Consider the following 18191-nt stretch of genomic DNA (forward strand, 5'->3'; position numbering starts at 1 on the left):
CTGGGGACTGGGTGGGATCTAGCGCTGGCACAATTGTCGTATTATAGTGTAACCGTCCATGGACAATAACTGTGAAAAAATAAATAAACGTCTAATCATCTTAATACATTGATTTTAAGAGAAAGGGAGATTCAACGTTATATTCAAATAGCTACAGTTTTACCCAATAGCAGTTTTACATTTTTTACATGAAATGGGTAAAGTTGGTCGTCCTTTTACTCCTTAACTTGGTGGTCCTTTTACTCATAAACTCTTCAAAGAAACAATGAGCAAACACATAATAATATGATTATTGTGGATAGTCAGATTAATATAATCCATATTATAAAAATCAGGCTACCTGATGGGACTTTTGATAAATGCAGAAAATTGGTAATCAAAATAACAATTCTACCACAGTGACCATGTTATTTTTGCGAAACCTTTTTGATTCTGAGTTGGGACATAAGGTTTGTATGTGAAAACTATTTCTAAGATGCATGCTTTCAGTTTTTCCGAAATCACTTCACTCATAAAAGGGAGACTTTGCTAACGGTGCTGGCATATGCGTAGATCAAATACACAGCTGGAATGCCAATTAACCTGTTTACATGTCCTAATAATTTGAAAGATTGCTTAGAAAACTAGATGTTTTAATCGGCGTATGCTTACTTCGATTTTGACCTTATGCCAATTAAGATAAGCAAGGAAAGGTGTTTACATGACTATTTCAATACTGGGCCTACTGCTACAATCAGTTTAACATCTATTTATTAGTCTGCATGTAAACATACTCAATGCTGTGAGGTACAATTAGAGATGTTAGTAGTACTGTATAGTCTCCACAGTGAAATGCTCAGAATCTGTCTGTGACTTTCAGACAAACTTGTATGCTGACCAACCCTGGTTAAAGAGTATTGTTTTTTACTGGCATGGTGGTCTATTTAAAACAGTGCAGCTGTTTTTAATTGAACCTTTATTTTAAAACAGAGTCATGTTGAGACCAAGGTCTCTGTTTCAGAGCAGTCTTGTAATTACAAAAATATTGAAGGAATCTCCAGAGTAAGCCATCCCTTAGACGAGGCCTGGTCTGGATGCTCTAAATCGCCACAACAGAAAAATTCATACTTTGGCTTATAGAAACATCTATAACAAAAATCACAATCACATCACAATCACATACAATCACATTTTTTGGGCTTGAAAGTGCTAAAATATTAGTGTTATTGGAAGTACTAAAATATTTTGCTGTAGCTCTCTTGAGACATGTTTTGATAGTTGTTTAGTGCTAAAGACTATATACACATTAATGGGATGCTTGCCCATGTTGACTACAATGTTTCCAACAGTTGTGTCAAGTTGGCTGGATATCCTTTGGGGGGTGGACACTTCTTGATACACACGGGAAACTGTTGAGCATGAAAAACCCAGCAGCGTTGCAGTTCTTGACACAAACCGGTGCACCTGGCACCTACTACCATACCCCGTTCAAAGGCATTTAAATATTTTGTCTTGGCCGGTCACCCTCTGAATGGCACACATACACAATTAATGTCTCAATTGTGTGAAGGCTTTATAAATCCTTCTTTAACCTGTCTCCTACCCTTCATCTACACTGATTGAAGTGGATTTAACAAGTGGCATGTGGTAAACTATAAAAATGGACGTTAGACACTGTGTATCACATTTAACAAACCAAACATTCAAATAACGTTATAGAAGGTAAAGTAAAAACCCAAACCAGTCCATGCATCAATACTGGTATATCGCAAAAAAACGGTATACTGCCCAGCCCTACAAGCTATACACAAACACTTGAACTGACCACCTGCTCTGTTTCTCCGCATCTTAGCACACATGCACTCTCATGGAAACACCCAGACATCCACACACACACACACACACACATATAAACTCAGCAAAAAAAGAAACGTCCTCTCACTGTCAATTGCGTTTATTTTCAGCAAACTCAACATGTGTAAATATTTGTATGAACATAACAAGATTCAACAACTGAGACAAACTGAACAAGTTCCACAGACATGTGACTAACAGAAATGGAATAGTGTGTCCCTGAACAAAGGGGGGTTCAAAATCAAAAGTAACAGTCAATGCAGCTGGTGGCTACACCAGATACTAAGTACTGCAGTGCATCTCCTCATCATGGACTGCACCAGATTTGCCAGTTCTTGCTGTGAGATATTACCCCACTCTTCCACCAAGGCACCTGCAAGTTCCCGGACATTTCTGGGGGGAATGGCCCTAGCCCTCACCCTCCGATCCAACAGGTCCCAAACGTGCTCAATGGGATTGAGATCCGGGTTCTTCGCTGGCCATGGCAGAACACTGACATTACTGTCTTGCAGGAAATCACGCACAGAACGAGCACTATGGCTGGTGGCATTGTCATGCTGGAGGGTCATGTCAGGATGAGCCTGCAGGAAGAGTACCACATGAGGGAGGAGGATGTCTTCCCTGTAACACACAGCGTTGAGATTGCCTGCAATGACAACAAGCTCAGTCCGATGATGCTGTGACACACCGCCCCAGACCATGACGGACCCTCCACCTCCAAATCAATCCCGCTGCAGAGTACAGGCCCTCGGTGTAACGCTCATTCCTTTGACGATAAACACGCATGCGACCATCACCCCTGGTGAGACAAAACCACGACTCATCAGTGAAGAGCACTGTTTGCCAGTCCTGTCCAGCAATGGTGGGTGTGCAGGGGGTGACTGGTGAGGACCTGCCTTACAACAGGCCTACAAGCCCTCAGTCCAGCCTCTCTCAGCCTATTGCGGACAGTCTGAGCACTGATGGAGGGATTGTGCGTTCCTGGTGTAACTCGGGAAGTTGTTGTTGCCATCCTGTACCTGTCCTGCAGGTGTGATGTTCGGATGTACCAATCCTGTGCAGGTGTTGTTACACAAATTCTTTCACTGTGAGACAATCTTAGGCGTCTCACAGTACGGACATTGCAATTTATTGCCCAGGCCACATCTGCAGTCCTCATGCCTCCTCGCAGCATGCCTAAGGCACGTTCACGCAGATGAGTAGGGACCCTGGGCATCTTTCTTTTGGTGTTTTTCAGAGTCCGTAGAAAGGCCTCTTTGGTGTCCTAAGTTTTCATAACTGTGACCTTAATTGCCTACCGTCTGTAAGCTGTTAGTGTCTTAACGACCATTCCACAGGTGCATGTTCATTAATTGTTTATGGTTCATTGAACAAGCATGGGAAACAGTGTTTAAACCCTTTACAATGAAGATCTGTGAAGTTATTTGGATTTTTATGAATTATCTTTGAAAGACAGGGTCCTGAAAAAGGGACGTTTATATACATTCATGCTACACACACATCACAACTTCTGCTACCAGACTCGTATTATATTTGCTAAATACTGCACAATTTGGACTATTGGACTATAAATTCCTGTATTATACTTAAAGTGCCTTCAGAAAGTATTCACACCCTTTGACTTTATCTACATTTTGTTGTGTTACAGCCTGCATTTAAAAATGATTAATGTCTCTGGCCTACACAATACCACATAATGTCAAAGTGTAATTATGTTTTTAGAGATTTTTACAAATTATTATAAATGAAAAGCTGAAATGTCTTGGGTCAATAAGTATTCAACCCCTTCATTATGGCAAGCCTAAATAAGTTGAGGAGAAATATGTTGCTTACCAAGTCACATAATAAGTTACATGGACTCACGCTGTGTGCAATAATAGTGTTTAACATGATTTTTGAATAACTACCTTATCTCTGTACCACAGACATACAATTATCTGTGAAGTCACTCGGTCGAGCAGTGAATTTCAAACACAGATTCAACCACAAAGACGAGGGAGGTTTTCCAATGCCTCGCAAAGAAAGGCACCTATTGGTAGATGGGTAAAAAAAAGGTGACATTAAATATCCCTTTGAGCCTGGTGAAGTTATTAATTACACTTTGGATGTTGTATCAGTAAACCCAGTCACTACAAAGATGCCGGCGTCCTTCCTAACGGAGTTGCCTCCAACGGTGACTTTAAAACAGTTGCAAAGTTTAATGCATGTGATAGGAGAAAACAGGATGGATCAACAACATTGTAGTTGCTACACAATACTAACCTAAATGACAGAGTGAAAAGAAGGAAGCCTGTAATGAATAAAACATATTCCAAAACATGCATCCTGTTTGCAATAAGGCACTAAATTAAAACTTGTCCTGAATAAAAAGTGTTATGTTTGGGGCAAATCCAACACAACACATCACTGAGTACCACTCCTCATATGTTCAAGCATGGTGGTGGCTGCCTCAGGTTATGGGTATGCTTGTCTAGTAATGATGAACAACCAACTTGACAGAGCTTGAAGAATTTTTAAAAGAATAATGTGCAAATGTTGTACAAACCCGGTATGCAAAGCTCTTAGAGACTTACCCAGAAATACTCAGAGCTGTAATCACTGCCAAATGTGATCATAACATGTATTGACTCAGGGGTGTGAATACTTATGTAAATTAGATATTTCTGTATTTCATTTTCAATACATTAGCAAAAAAAAATCTAAAAACATGTTTAACTTCTCACGAGTCACCAACCCTGATCCGGTAGCACCCCCCACCCCCCACCCCACTGAGTAGCATAGCTAGCATAGCGTCACAAGTAACTTGTAGCATCTAAATATCATTAAATCACAAGTCTAAGACACCAGATGAAAGATACAGGTCTTGTGAATAAAGCCACCATTTCAGATTTTTAAAATGTTTTACAGGGAAGACACAATATGTAAATCTATTAGCTAACCACGTTAGCAAAGGACACGATATTTTTACTCCCAACAGCTTTTTCCTGCGTCAGTAGCTATCACTAATTCGACTAAATAAAAATATATATAGCCACTAACCAAGAAACAACTTCATAAGATGACAGTCTGATAACATATTTATGGTATAGCATAGTTTTTCTTGGGAAAAATGTGCATTTTTCAGGTATAAATCACAGTTCTACATTGCAGCTGCAATCTGAAATAGTGCTGACCCAGCCAGAACAATTACAGAGACCAACGTCATATAACGAATTACTCATCTTAAAACATTTCAGAAAAATACACAGCGTACAGATATTGAAAGCCCAACATCTGGTGAATCCAAACAACATTTCAGATTTATGAAATGTTTTATAACGAAAACAAAATGTAGCGCTAAATTAGCATAGCTATACCAGGCAGATTCGGCTAGGCGCCCACGGCCAGTTCACATGCACAACAGATATGATATAACATCGTAAATTGGGACTTACTATGGCTGATCTTTCATCAGAATGTTGATCAAAGTGTCCTTTGTCAAGATGAGTCGTTGGTTCCGTTCAGAATTGTTCCTTGCCCACTCCATTTAGCACAGGTACCGGTCGAGTGGCACGGATCTCAAACGTAAATAAATTCAGACAACGGAACACCACAAAACTCCCGAAAAAATTCAAATAATCTGATTAAACTATATTGAAAAAACATACATTACGATGATCTGGTCACATGTATCAAACAAACTTCGAGACGGAGATAGTTTTCATCCATAATGGCCGCACAAAAGAAGACAATCGCAGCTAAAAGTCGCACGATTTAGACAACCGGAAGTTGTCGGTCACGCCAAAGAATTAGCTCTCATTTCACGTCAGTCCCAGATAAACAAGATATTTTTCCTCTGACGTCCTCTTGACACCCAGAGGGAGGCCAATGAGGTGTGTTTCGGGTCATAGGGGGCACGACCATATATAGGCAGAGCGTTGAAGCTGGCATACACATCTTGCTGTTTTCTTCTTGGTCATGGAAAGTGCTGTCAAATGACTTCTGTATCACTCAGAGACAAAATTGAAACGGTTTTAGAAACTAGAGATTGTTTTCTTTCCAATGGTATTATTTATATGCATATAGTAAGAGCAATAATTGAATAAGAGGCAGTTTAATCTGTAGAGCAAATTATGCTAATGGGAAAATAGCACCCCCTGTATTCTCAAGAAGTTAAATGGGTGAGAAAAATCAATTTAATCAATTTTGAATTCAGGCTTTAACCCAACAAAAAGTGGAATAAGTCAAAGTGTATGAATACTTTCTGAAGGGACTGTATGCTGAAATGTTTATTCTATTCTACTGAGCCATTTACTTTATGTTCGTATTCTTATCGTTTATTATTTCTTACTGTTGTTGCATTGTCAAGAAGGAACCTGCAAGTATGCATTTCATTGGACAGTGTATACCATATCTACATACGAATAATAAAACTTGAAACATACCTATTAGTGGGACCGAGTGGCGCAGCGGTCTAAGGCACTGCATCGCAGTGCTAGAGGCGTCACTACAGATTCGAGTTCGATCCCGGACTGTATCACAACCGGCCATGATCTGGTGTCCCATAGGGCGGCTCACAATTGGCCCAGCGTCGTTTGGGTTAGGGGAGGCTTTGGCCGGGGTAGGCAGTCATTGTAAATAAGAATTTCTTCTTAACTGACTTGCCTAGTTAAATAAAGGTTAAATAAAATGAAAAATAAAAACGTGTATGTATATATAAGTAGCCTTCGGAAAATATTCAGACCCCTTCACTTTTTCCACATTTTGTTACATTACAGACTTATTCTAAAATGGATTAAATAATAAACAATCCTCAGCAATCTATACACAATACCCCATAATGACAAAGTGAAAACAGGTTTTTAGAAAAACAGATACCTCATTGTCCTCTTGCTCAGTTGTGCACTGGGGCCTCCCACTCCTCTTTCTATTCTGGTTAGAGCCAGTTTACGCTGTTCTGTGGAAGGAAGTAGTACACAGCGTTGTATGAGATCTTCAGTTTAGTGGCAATTTCTCGCACCGTCATTTCTCAGAACAAGAATAGACTGACGAGTATCAGGAGAACGTTTTTTGTTTCTGGCCATTTTGAGCCTGTAATCGAACCCACAAGTGCTGATGCTCCAGATACTCAACTAGTCTAAAGAATGCCAGTTTTATTGCTTCTTTAATCAGAACAACAGTTTTCAGCTGTGCTAACATAATTGCAAAAGGAATTTCTAATGATCAATTAACCTTTTAAAATGAGAAACTTGGATTAGCTAACACAACGTGCCATTGGAACACAGGAGTGATGGTTGCTGATAATGGGCCTCTGTACACATATGTAGATATTCCATAAAGATCAGCCGTTTCCAGCTATAATAATCATTTACAACATTAACAATGTCTACACAGTATTTCTGATCAATTTGATGTTATTTTAATGGACAAAAAATTTGCTTTTCTTTCGAAAACAAGGACATTTCTAAGTGACCCCAAACTTTTGAATGGTAGTGTATATAAATAAAATTAAAATATAGGACAAAACACACATCACGACAAGAGAGACAACACAAGACTACATAAAGATAGAGCTAAGACAACAACATAGCAAGGCAGCAATACATGACAACACAACATGGCAGCAGAACAACATGGTAGCAGCGCAAAACATGGTACAAGCATTATTGGGCACAGATAACAGCACAAAGGGCAAGAAGGTAGAGACAGCAATACATCACACAAAGCAGCCACAACTGTCAGTAAGAGTGTCCATGGCTGAGTCTTTGAATGAAGAGATTGAGATAAAACTGTCCAGTTTGAGTGTTTGTTGCAGCTCGTTCCAGTCGCAAGCTGCAGCGAACTGAAAAGATGAGCGAACCAGGGATGTGTGTGTTTGGGGACCTTTAACAGAATGTGACTGGCAGAACAGGTGTTGTATGTGGAGGATAAGGTTTGAGGGTTTTATTAGTAAGCATCAACCAGTGGGTCTTGCAATGGGTATACAGAGGAGTATAGAGTGCAGTGATGTGTCCTATAAGGAGTGTTGGTGGAAAATCTGATGGCCGAATTGTAAATAACATTTAGCCGCTCGAGAGCACCCTCACCCTTTACTTAAAAATGATGTCTCCGTAATCTAGCATGGGTAGGATGGTCATCTGAATTAGGGTTAGTTTGGCAGCTGGGGTGAAAGAGGAACGATTACGATAGAGGAATCCAAGTCTAGATTTAACTTCAGCCTGCAGCTTTAATATGTGCTGAGAGAAGGACAGTGTACCGTCTAGCCATACTCACAAGTACTTGTATGAGGTGACTACCTCAAGCTCTAAACCCTCAGAGGTATTAATCACATCTGTGGGGAGAGGGGCATTCTTCTTACCAAACCACATGACCTTTGTTTTGGAGGTGTTCAGAACAAGATTAAGGGTAGAGAAAGATTGTTGAACACTAAGAAAGCTTTGTTGTAGAGAGTTTAACACAAAATCTGGGGAGGAGTCAGCTGAGTATAAGACTATCATCTGCATATAAATGGATGAGAGAGCTTCCTACTGCCTGAGCTATGTTGTTGATGTAAATTGAGAAGAGTGTGGTGCCTAGGATTGAGCTTTGGTGTACTCCCTTTGCCGACAGGCAGTGGCTGAGACAGCAGATGTTCTGACTTTATACACTGCACTCTTTGATAAAAATGGTTAGCAAACCAGGCCAAAGACCCCTCAGACACCAATACTCCTTAGCTGGCCCACGAGAATGGAATGGTCTACCATTCAAAGTGCAAAAATTCCCAAAATATAATTCAACCCCCTAACATATGGAGTCTTAGCATGAATTAAAAAGTGCTTATATTTGTTTCCTGAAGCTCCATAGACAAGTGAGTAAAAATAGCAGCACAACATTGATTAGAATCAAGGGCAATGGTAACGTCATTGAGGACCTTTAAGGTTGCAGTGACACATCCATAACCTGAGCGGATACCAGATTGCATACCAGAGAGAATAACATAGACATCAAGAAAGCCAGTCAGTTGATTATTGACAAGTTTTTCCAACACTTTTGATAAACTGGGCCAAATAGAAGGCCTATAACAGTTAGGATCAGCTTAATCTCCCACTTTAAATAAAGGACGAACTGTGGCTGCCTTCCAAGCAATGGGAACCTCCCCAGAAAGGAGAGACAGGTTTAAAAAGTTGAAGATAGGCTTGGCGATGATAGGGGCAGCAACCTTAAAGAAGAAAGGGTCTAAACCATCTGATCCAGATGTTTTTTTGGGGTCAAGTTTCAGGAGCTCCTTTAGTACATTGGACTCAGTGACCACCTGCAGGGATAAACTTTGTTGTGGGCAGGGGAAAAAGCGGGAGAAGCGTCAGGGCTAGTCGCATTAGAAGGGGTGGGAGATGAGGAAATGTTGGACGGGCAAGGAGGCATGGCAAATAGGAATCCTGACTTAATGAAGTGGTGATTAAAGTGCTCAGCCATGTGCTTCTCGTCAGTAACAACCACATCATCAACATTAAGGGACATGGGCAGCTGTGCGGAAGAGGGTTTATTCTCCAGGTCTTTAACTGCTTTCCAGAACTTCTTGGGGTTAGACCCACAAAGAGAGAACTGCTCCATAAAGTAAATAACTTTGGCTTTCTGGATAGCCTGAGTGCAGTTATTTCTCAATTGTCTGAACGAGAGCCAGTCAGCCTGAGTATGCGTTTGCCGAGCCTTTCGCCAAATGCAATTCTTGAGGTGGAGTAACTCTGCAAGATCACGGTCAAACCAGGTGCTGAACTTAAAAAAAAAAAAAAACTTTAAAAAAAATACCACTGAAAATTTCAAAAAAGGAAGTCCACGCTTCTTCGACAGAGGGGATCAAGCTGATTCTATACCATTTTACAGATCCCACAGTCGACAGTGCATGTCAGAGCAAAAACCAAGCCATGAGGTTGAAGGAATGGTCCGTAGAGCTCCGAGACAGGATTGTGTCAAGGCACAGACCTGGGGAAGAGTACCAAAAAATGTCTGCAGCATTGAAGGTCCCCAAGAAAACAATGGCTGCCATCATTTTGAGATTAGAGAAGCTTCCAGAAGGACAACCATTCTGCAGCACTCCACCAATCAGTGCTTTAATGTAGAGTGGCCAGATGGATGCCACTCCTCAATGAAAGGCACATGACAGGCCACTTGGAGGTTGCCAAAAAGCACCTAAAGGACTCTCAGACCATGAAAAACAAGATTCTCTGCTGTGCCAAGCTTGTAGCATCATACTTAATTAAGGATCAGCGTCCCGTCAACGGGACAGTTGTAAATCATTCAGCGCGTTATGTCAAGATTGCTGATTTTAGAGTAACAACAAATGTCTGTACATAGAAGTGTCTTATATCGGCTGAAAGCTTAAATTCTTGTTAATATAACTGCACTGTACAATTTACAGTAGCTATTATCTAGGGGAAAAAATGCCATGCTATTGTTTGAGGAGAGCTCCTAACAACAAAACTGTTTTTTCACCACGATAGGTTTGATAAATTCACCTCTGAAGGTGAAATGTGTACTTACATTCTGAAATCTTGCTCTGATTTATCATCCAAAGGGTCCCAGAGATAACATTAAGTGTCGTTTTGTTAGATAAAATCATTTTTCATATCCTAAAAAGGTCCATATAGCATGCACGATTGATTTTGTATTTCCACTCGTTCAATTTGCAAAGAAAGGAATCTGTGAAAATCTCACCCTAAACGTTGTTTCAAAGAGACAAATCATGTTCGTATCTATTCCTCTGAGATCCTAGAAGGTAACAAGACTTCACTTATTCATTAGGGGTATAGTATATCCTATAGGACATCATATTTGGTCAGAGAGCGACACCTTCATGGCACGCCGATGACACGGGCGGCCATCACTTGAACGACTGTATCTTTATCAAACAAAGCTAGCTAGATAGCCAATGCGCTGGGCTTCACGGGAGTATCCGTAAACCATGTATAAGTCGTAAAATGTAGCTTCTAACCTTGTACGACAGCATGCCTTTTTATTTTGGACATTATGAGGATATTCAGAGTTCTGAAGTTATGAAAACTGGTTGTTTTGCAAATGTTGAACTTATAATATGGCTACTAATACTTGGAAAGCTAAATCAAAGTCCAAGTATACAGATTTGACAATATTCTTGCGGAAAAATGGAATATGAATGCGAATGTCTCCTTCACGATTTGCACTAATGTACCTGGGGACTTCAAGTTATCCATCTGAAACTTTGCACATACACTGCTGCCATCTTGTGGACACTATCAGAATTACAACCAGAGTGATGGCTATGATTGTATCCGGCGCAGACAGAGATGGCCGCCTCGCTTCGCGTTCTTAGGAAACTATGCAGTATTTTGTTTTTTAACTTCTCTAGGATATGTGGGACGGGAAGCGGTGGGAACTGAAAAAAGAGTGATTAGAAATCCAGTATTCCAATGAAACTCATTGAACAGACAGTGACTTAATTTTTATTTTATTTTTATGGTTAGTCCTCCTGGTTTTGCCTGCTACATAAGTTCTGTTATACTTACAGATATGATTCAAACAGTTTTAGAAACTTCAGAGTGTTTTCTATCCAAATCTACTAATATGCATATCTTATATTCTGGGGATGAGTAGAAGGAAGTTGAAATTGGGCACGCTATTTATCCAATAGTGAATTTGCTGCCCCCTATCCTAGAGAGGTTTTAATGTATTATTTCTTACACTGTTACCCCAGGAAATCTTAAGACTTATTACATACAGCCGGGAGGAACTATTGGATATAAGAGCAACGTCAACTTACCAACATTACGACCAGGAATACGACTTTCCCGAAACGGATCATCTGTTTGGTCCACCACCCAGGACAATGGATCTGATCCCAGCAGGTGACCCAAAACAATGGCGCCGCAGAAGGGGCAGACGGAGCGGTCTTCTGGTCAGGCTCTGTAGACGGGCACATTACCCACCGCTCCCGAGTATACTACTAGCCAATGTCCAGTCTCTTGACAACAAGGCAGACGAAATCCGAGCAAGGGTTGCCTTCCAGAGAGACATCAGAGATTGTAACATTCTCTGTTTCACGGAAACATGGCTCACTCGGGATACGTTATCAGAGTCGGTACAGCCACCTGGTTTCTTCACGCATCGCGCCGACAGAAACAAACATCTCTCTGGTAAGAAGAAGGGAGGGGGTGTATGCCTTATGAATAACGAGTTGTGGTGTAGTCATAACAACCTACAGGAACTCAAGTCCTTTTGTTCACCTGACCTAGAATTCCTTACAATCAAATGCATTATCAACAGCATTATCTACCAAGAGAATTCTCTTCGATTATAATCACAGTCGTGTACATCCCCCCCAAGCAGACACCTCGACTGCCCTGAAAGAACTTCATTGGACTCTATGTAAACTGGAAACCACATATCCTGAGGCTGCATTTATTGTCGCTGGGGATTTTAACAAGGCTAATCTGAAAACAAGGCTCCCTAAATTATATCAGCATATCGAATGCGCGATCCGGGCTGAAAAAATTCTGGATCATTGTTAGTCTAACTTCCGCGACGCATACAAAGCCCTCCCTCGCCCTCCTTTCGGCAAATCTGACCACGACTCCATTTTGTTGCTCCCAGCCTACAGACAGAAACTAAAACAGGAAACGCCCGTGCTCAGGTCTGTTCAACACTGGTCCGACCAATATGATTCCACGCTTCAAGATTGCTTCGATCACGTGGACAGGGATATGTTCCGGATAGCGTAGGACAACAAATTTCATGTATACGCTGATTCAATGAGCGAGTTTATTAGCAAGTGCATCCGTGATGTTGTAGCCACGGCGACAATTAAAACCTTCCCCAACCAGAAACCGTGGATTGATGGCAGCATTCGCGCAAAACTGAAAGCACGAACCACTGCTTTTAATCAGAGTAAGGCAACCGGAAACATGACCGAATACAAACAGTGTAGCTATTCCCTCCGCAAGGCAATCAAACAAGCTAAGCTTCAGTATAGAGACAAAGTAGAGTTGCAATTCAACGACTCAGACACGAGAGGTATGTGGCAGGGTCTACAGTCAATCACGGACTACAAAAAGAAAACCAGCCACGTGGCGGACCACGATGTGTTGCTCCCCGACAAACTAAACAACTTCTTTGCTCGCTTTGAGGACAATACAGTGCCACCGACACGGCCCGCTACCAAATCCTGCAGACTCTCCACCGCAGCCAACGTGAGTAAAACATTTAAACGCGTTAACCCTGCCAGCCCAGACGGCATCCCTAGCCGTGTCCTCAGAGCATGTGCAGACCAGCTGGCTGGTGTGTTTACGGACATATTCAATCAATTCCTATCCCAGTCTGCTGTTCCCACATGTTTCAATAGGGCCACCATTGTTCCTGTTCCCAAGAAGGCTAAGGTAACTGAGCTAAACGACTATCGCCCCGTAGCACTCACTTCCGTCATCATGAAGTGCTTTGAGAGACTAGTCAAGGATCATATCACCTCCACCCTACCTGACACCCTAGATCCACTCCAATTTGCTTACCGCCCCAATAGGTCCACAGACGACGCAATCACACTGCACACTGCCCTAACCCATCTGGAGAAGAGGAATACCTATGTAAGAATGCTGTTCATCGACTACAGATCAGGATTTAACACCATAGTACCTTCCAAACTCGTCATTAAGCTCGAGACCCTGGGTCTCGACCCCGCCCTGTGCAACTGGGTCCTGGACTTTCTGACGGGACGCCCCCAGGAGGTAAGGGTAGGAAACAATATCTCCACCCTGCTGATCCTCAACACTGGAGCCTCACAAGGGTGTGTTCTCAGCCCTCTCCTGTACTCCCTGTTCACCCATGACTGCGTGGCCATGCACGCCTCCAACTCAATCATCAAGTTTGCAGACAACACTACAGTGGTAGGCTTGATTACCAACAACGATGAGACGGCCTACATGGAGGAGGTGAGGGCTCAGAGTGTGGTGTCAGGAAAATATCCTCACACTCAACATCAACAAAACAAAGGAGATGATTGTGGACTTCAGCAAACAGCAGAGGGAGCACCCCCCTATCCACATCGATGGGACAGTAGTGGAGAAGGTGGAAAGTTTTAAGTTCCTCGGCATACACATCACGGACAAACTGAAATGGTCCACCCACACAGACAGCCTGGTGAAGAATGGGCAACAGCGCCTCTTCAACCTCAGGAGGCTGAAGAAATTTGGCTTGTCACCAAAAACACTCACAAACTTTTACAGATGCATAATCGAGAGCATCCTGTCGGGCTGTATCACCGCCTAGTACGGCAAATGCTCCGCCCACAACCGCAAGGCTCTCCAGAGGGTAGTGAGGTCTGCACAACGCATAGTCCATTTTAGAATAAGGCTCTAATGTAACAAAATGTGGAAAAAGTCAAGGGATCAGAATACTTTCACAAATGCACTGTACATTTGAGTTGTCAACGAACGCAAATTTAAAGTGAAATAAACAAATATGTTAACCATCTCATTGGATTTAGGGTAGAAATGGATGAAAAAAATATCCAATCACTTTGATTCAATGTCATCACATTGAATTGTATTGTTGAAATGACATTGACTCAACCAGTTTGTGCCCAGTGGGTTTCTATTCTGAGTTGTATTGTTTTACTTGTGCACTAAAGTGCGGACAGAGTAGAATCATGTTAATTCCCGTGAGTCAGAACTTTCCAAAGAAAGGCATCCTTCTATGGAACTCCTGTCTAAAAAATCAGTCAGTTGTGTATTGCATTTCCTGCAGTTAAAAGTGCAATATGGAGAAATTGTCATTTCCTGGTTGCTAAAATTCTAAAAGTTCACCTTATTTCAGTTTCTGTGACAAAACAAGTGTAGAGAATCATTGTACCATGTAAACCGCTGCAATAACCCAAAATATAGTATTTTATTTTTAGCTGTTTAAAGCTGGTATAAAAAACGAAAGTAAAAGATAAAAAAACTGAACTTAAAAACAGGATGCATAGAAATAGTGCACATAGAACAGATCTACCGCTTCATAGACTTTAATGTGAAGATCTATAACTCACGTTTCTATGTGAATTTGGTCTGTCATCTTAAAGTTACATATTGCAGCTTTAAGCTGAAACTTAGGACACTCTGACATAATGGACTTTATACAGTAAATTGCACATTATATGGTTGGACTATTTGTTTCGAAAGGAATACTTTGGGATTTTGGCAATGGATCCCTTTATCTACTTCCCCAGAGTCAAATGAACTCATGGATACCATTTTTCTCTGCATCCAGTATGAAGGAAGTTCATTTCGCGGGCCAATGCTAACTAGCGTTAGCACAATGACTAGAAGTTTATGGTATCTATTAGCATACTAGCAGTTTCCATATACTTCCAGTCATTGCGCTAATGCTAGTTAGCAATTGCGCTAATGCTAGTTATCAACTTCCTTCAAATTGCACGCAGAGACATACAAATGGTATCCACAAGTTCATCTGACTCCAGGGAAGTAGATATTAAAGTGCTTCATTCCCAAAATCCTGGAGGGAAAAAATATGGATAGATTTCAGAGTGATACCCGTAATAAGCAGATTGCTGAAGGTGACCAGAAAGAGAGAGAGAGAGAGTGAGGGAGGAAAAGAGAGAGAGAGAGGACATAGAGAGAAACTGGGACAAAGAGGCACAACTTTGGGACTTCTAACTGCACAAAGTAGACCCCCACCCCCACTGGAGCCTAAGGGGCCATAAACTTGCACTTCACACCTCTGTTGCCAGGCCAGGTTGCTAGGATTGCCTTATTCAACTGTGGGGTCAGCCAATCACAGCCAGTCATCTGGGGTCACAGATACCCAATTCCTGCCACTTTCTCTCAGTCTTCAGCAAGCAGTGGCAGAGTGAGGAGCTCTCTTATAAACCTCTGCCCTGCACACCAACAGCTGGGCCACAAACAACTAACCTTTTTCCTGAAGCCCTGGACTCTGACAACACACGCTAGTGTTAGTGCGTGCGTCCATGACATAGTAAGTGGACTTTGCTGGGTGTGGGTGTATTGAAAACTGCTTGTTTATGTTTAGGCCAGCCAGTAGGTCTACGGGGGTGTAGTCATTATGGAAACCGTTTACCGTTTAAGAACCAAATGGAAGCAAACAAAGCCAAACGAGTTTCTCTTAGACAAATTCAGGTAGGTCCATCCCTGTTTCATTCTGCTTGCTTCCGCTTAAGGTACAATTCAAACTACAGAATTATAAATATTTAACTTTCATAAAATCACAAGTGTAATACATCAAAATAAAGCTTAAATAAAGCTTGAATTTCGCGCTCTGCAATTTCACTGGGTGTTGGCCAGGTGGCACACTACCGTCCCACCTGCCCATAAGAAGTTAGTAAACTATAGTTTTGGCAAGTCGGTTAGGACATCTACTTTGCGCATGACACAAGTCATTTTTCCAACAATTGTTTACAGACAGATTATTTCACTTATAATTCACTGTATCACAATTCCAGTGGGTCAGAAGTTCACATACACTAAGTTGACTGTGCCTTTAAACAGCTTGGAAAATTTCAGAAAATGATGTCATGGCTTTAGAAGCTTATGATAGGCTAATTGACATCATTTGAGTCAATTGGGGGTGTACCTGTGTGAAATTCAAAAGAAATCAGCCAAGACCTCAGAAAACAATTGTAGACCTCCACAAGTCTAGTTCATCCTTGGGAGCAATATCCAAATGTCTGAAGGTACCACGTTCATCTGTACAAACAATAGTACGCAAGTATAAACACCATGGGACCACGCAGCCGTCATACCACTCAGGAAGGAGACGCGTTCTGTCTCCTAGAGATTAACGTACTTTGGTGCGAAAAGTGCAAATCAATCCCAGAACAACAGCAAAGGACCTCGTGAATATGCTGGGGGAAACAGGTAGAAAAGCATCTATATCCACAGTAAAACAAGTCCTATATCGACATAACCTGAAAGGCCGCTCAGCAAGGAAGAAGCCACTGCTCCAAAACCGCCATAAAAAAGACAGGCTACGGTTTGCAACTGCATATGGGGACAAAGATCATACTTTTTGGAGAAATGTCCTCTGGTCTGATGAAACAAAAATAGAACTGTTTGGCCATAATGACCATCGTTATGTTTGGAGTAAAAAGGGGGAGGCTTGCACTCCGAAGAACACCATCCCAACTGTGAAGCATGGGGGTGGCAGCATCATGTTGTGGAGGTGCTTTGCTGCAGGAGGGACTGGTGCACTTCACAAAATAGATGGCATCATGAGGGTAGACAATTATGTGGATATATTGAAGCAACATCTCAGGACATCAGTCAGGAAGTTAAAGCTTGGTCGCAAATGGGTCTTCCAAATGGACAATGATCCCAAGCATACTTCCAAAGTTGTGGCTTAAGGACAGCAAAGTCAAGGTATTGGAGGGGCCATCACAAAGCCCTGACCTGAATCCTACAGAAAATTTGTGGGCAGAACTGAAAAAGCATGTGCGAGCAAGGAGGCCTACAAACCTGACTCAGTTATACCATCTTTGTCAGGAGGAATGGGCCAAAATTCACCCAAGTTATTGTGGGAAGCTTGTGGAAGGCTGCCCGAAATGTTTGACCCAGGTTAAACAATTTAAAGGCAGTTCTACCAAATACGAATTGAGTGTATGTAAACTTCTGACCCACTGGGAATGTGATGAAAGAAATTAAAGCTGAAATAATGGGACCCCATTTAAATTTCAGGGGACACCACATGGGTCCCCGGACCCATGTTTGGGTACCACTGTGACCTCTATCTGCTTGCTTCCTCTCTCTGTGTCTTCTCTGCTTCCTCCTGCATTGCAGCCTGCCTCAGCATCACCACTGTCTGCCTCACCACTGTCTGTGTCACTACTCTCTGTAAAGTTTTTTTTTCAATAGATTTTTATATACTTGAGAATAATATTGAATTGTCTTTTTTATTTAAATTGTCTTTATATTTTAATAAATGTTAGGTCCCACATGCTGTCCCAAAACATAATGGCATAAAAGTGCATTCTAACAGTGTAAAAGGCCCTTAGTTGACTCTAATAATTTGTTTCTCTTCACATAGGTATAGAATACAACATTTTTATCTGTTATTTAAGATAAAAAATTCTCTCCAGGGTCCCTATATATATTTCAGGGGACCCCTCTAGCTAGGAAACCCTGTACTACTAACCTCTCTCTCTCTGCTTGCATCCTCTCTCTGTGTCTTCTTTGCCTCCTGCATTGCAGCCTGCCTCACCACTGTCTGTCTCACTACTCTCTGTAGCTAGGTTTCCATCCAAATGGCGACAGATTTTCATGAGAATATTCTAAAATCTGCATTAAAACAATATGCGCATGTGTGTGATGACGTACTGCACATAAAAATACTGTTTACAGTTAAATTCCCATGTAACGAATAAA

Source organism: Salvelinus alpinus, chromosome 16, assembly GCF_045679555.1.
Source record: "Salvelinus alpinus chromosome 16, SLU_Salpinus.1, whole genome shotgun sequence".
Lineage (NCBI taxonomy): Eukaryota > Metazoa > Chordata > Actinopteri > Salmoniformes > Salmonidae > Salvelinus > Salvelinus alpinus.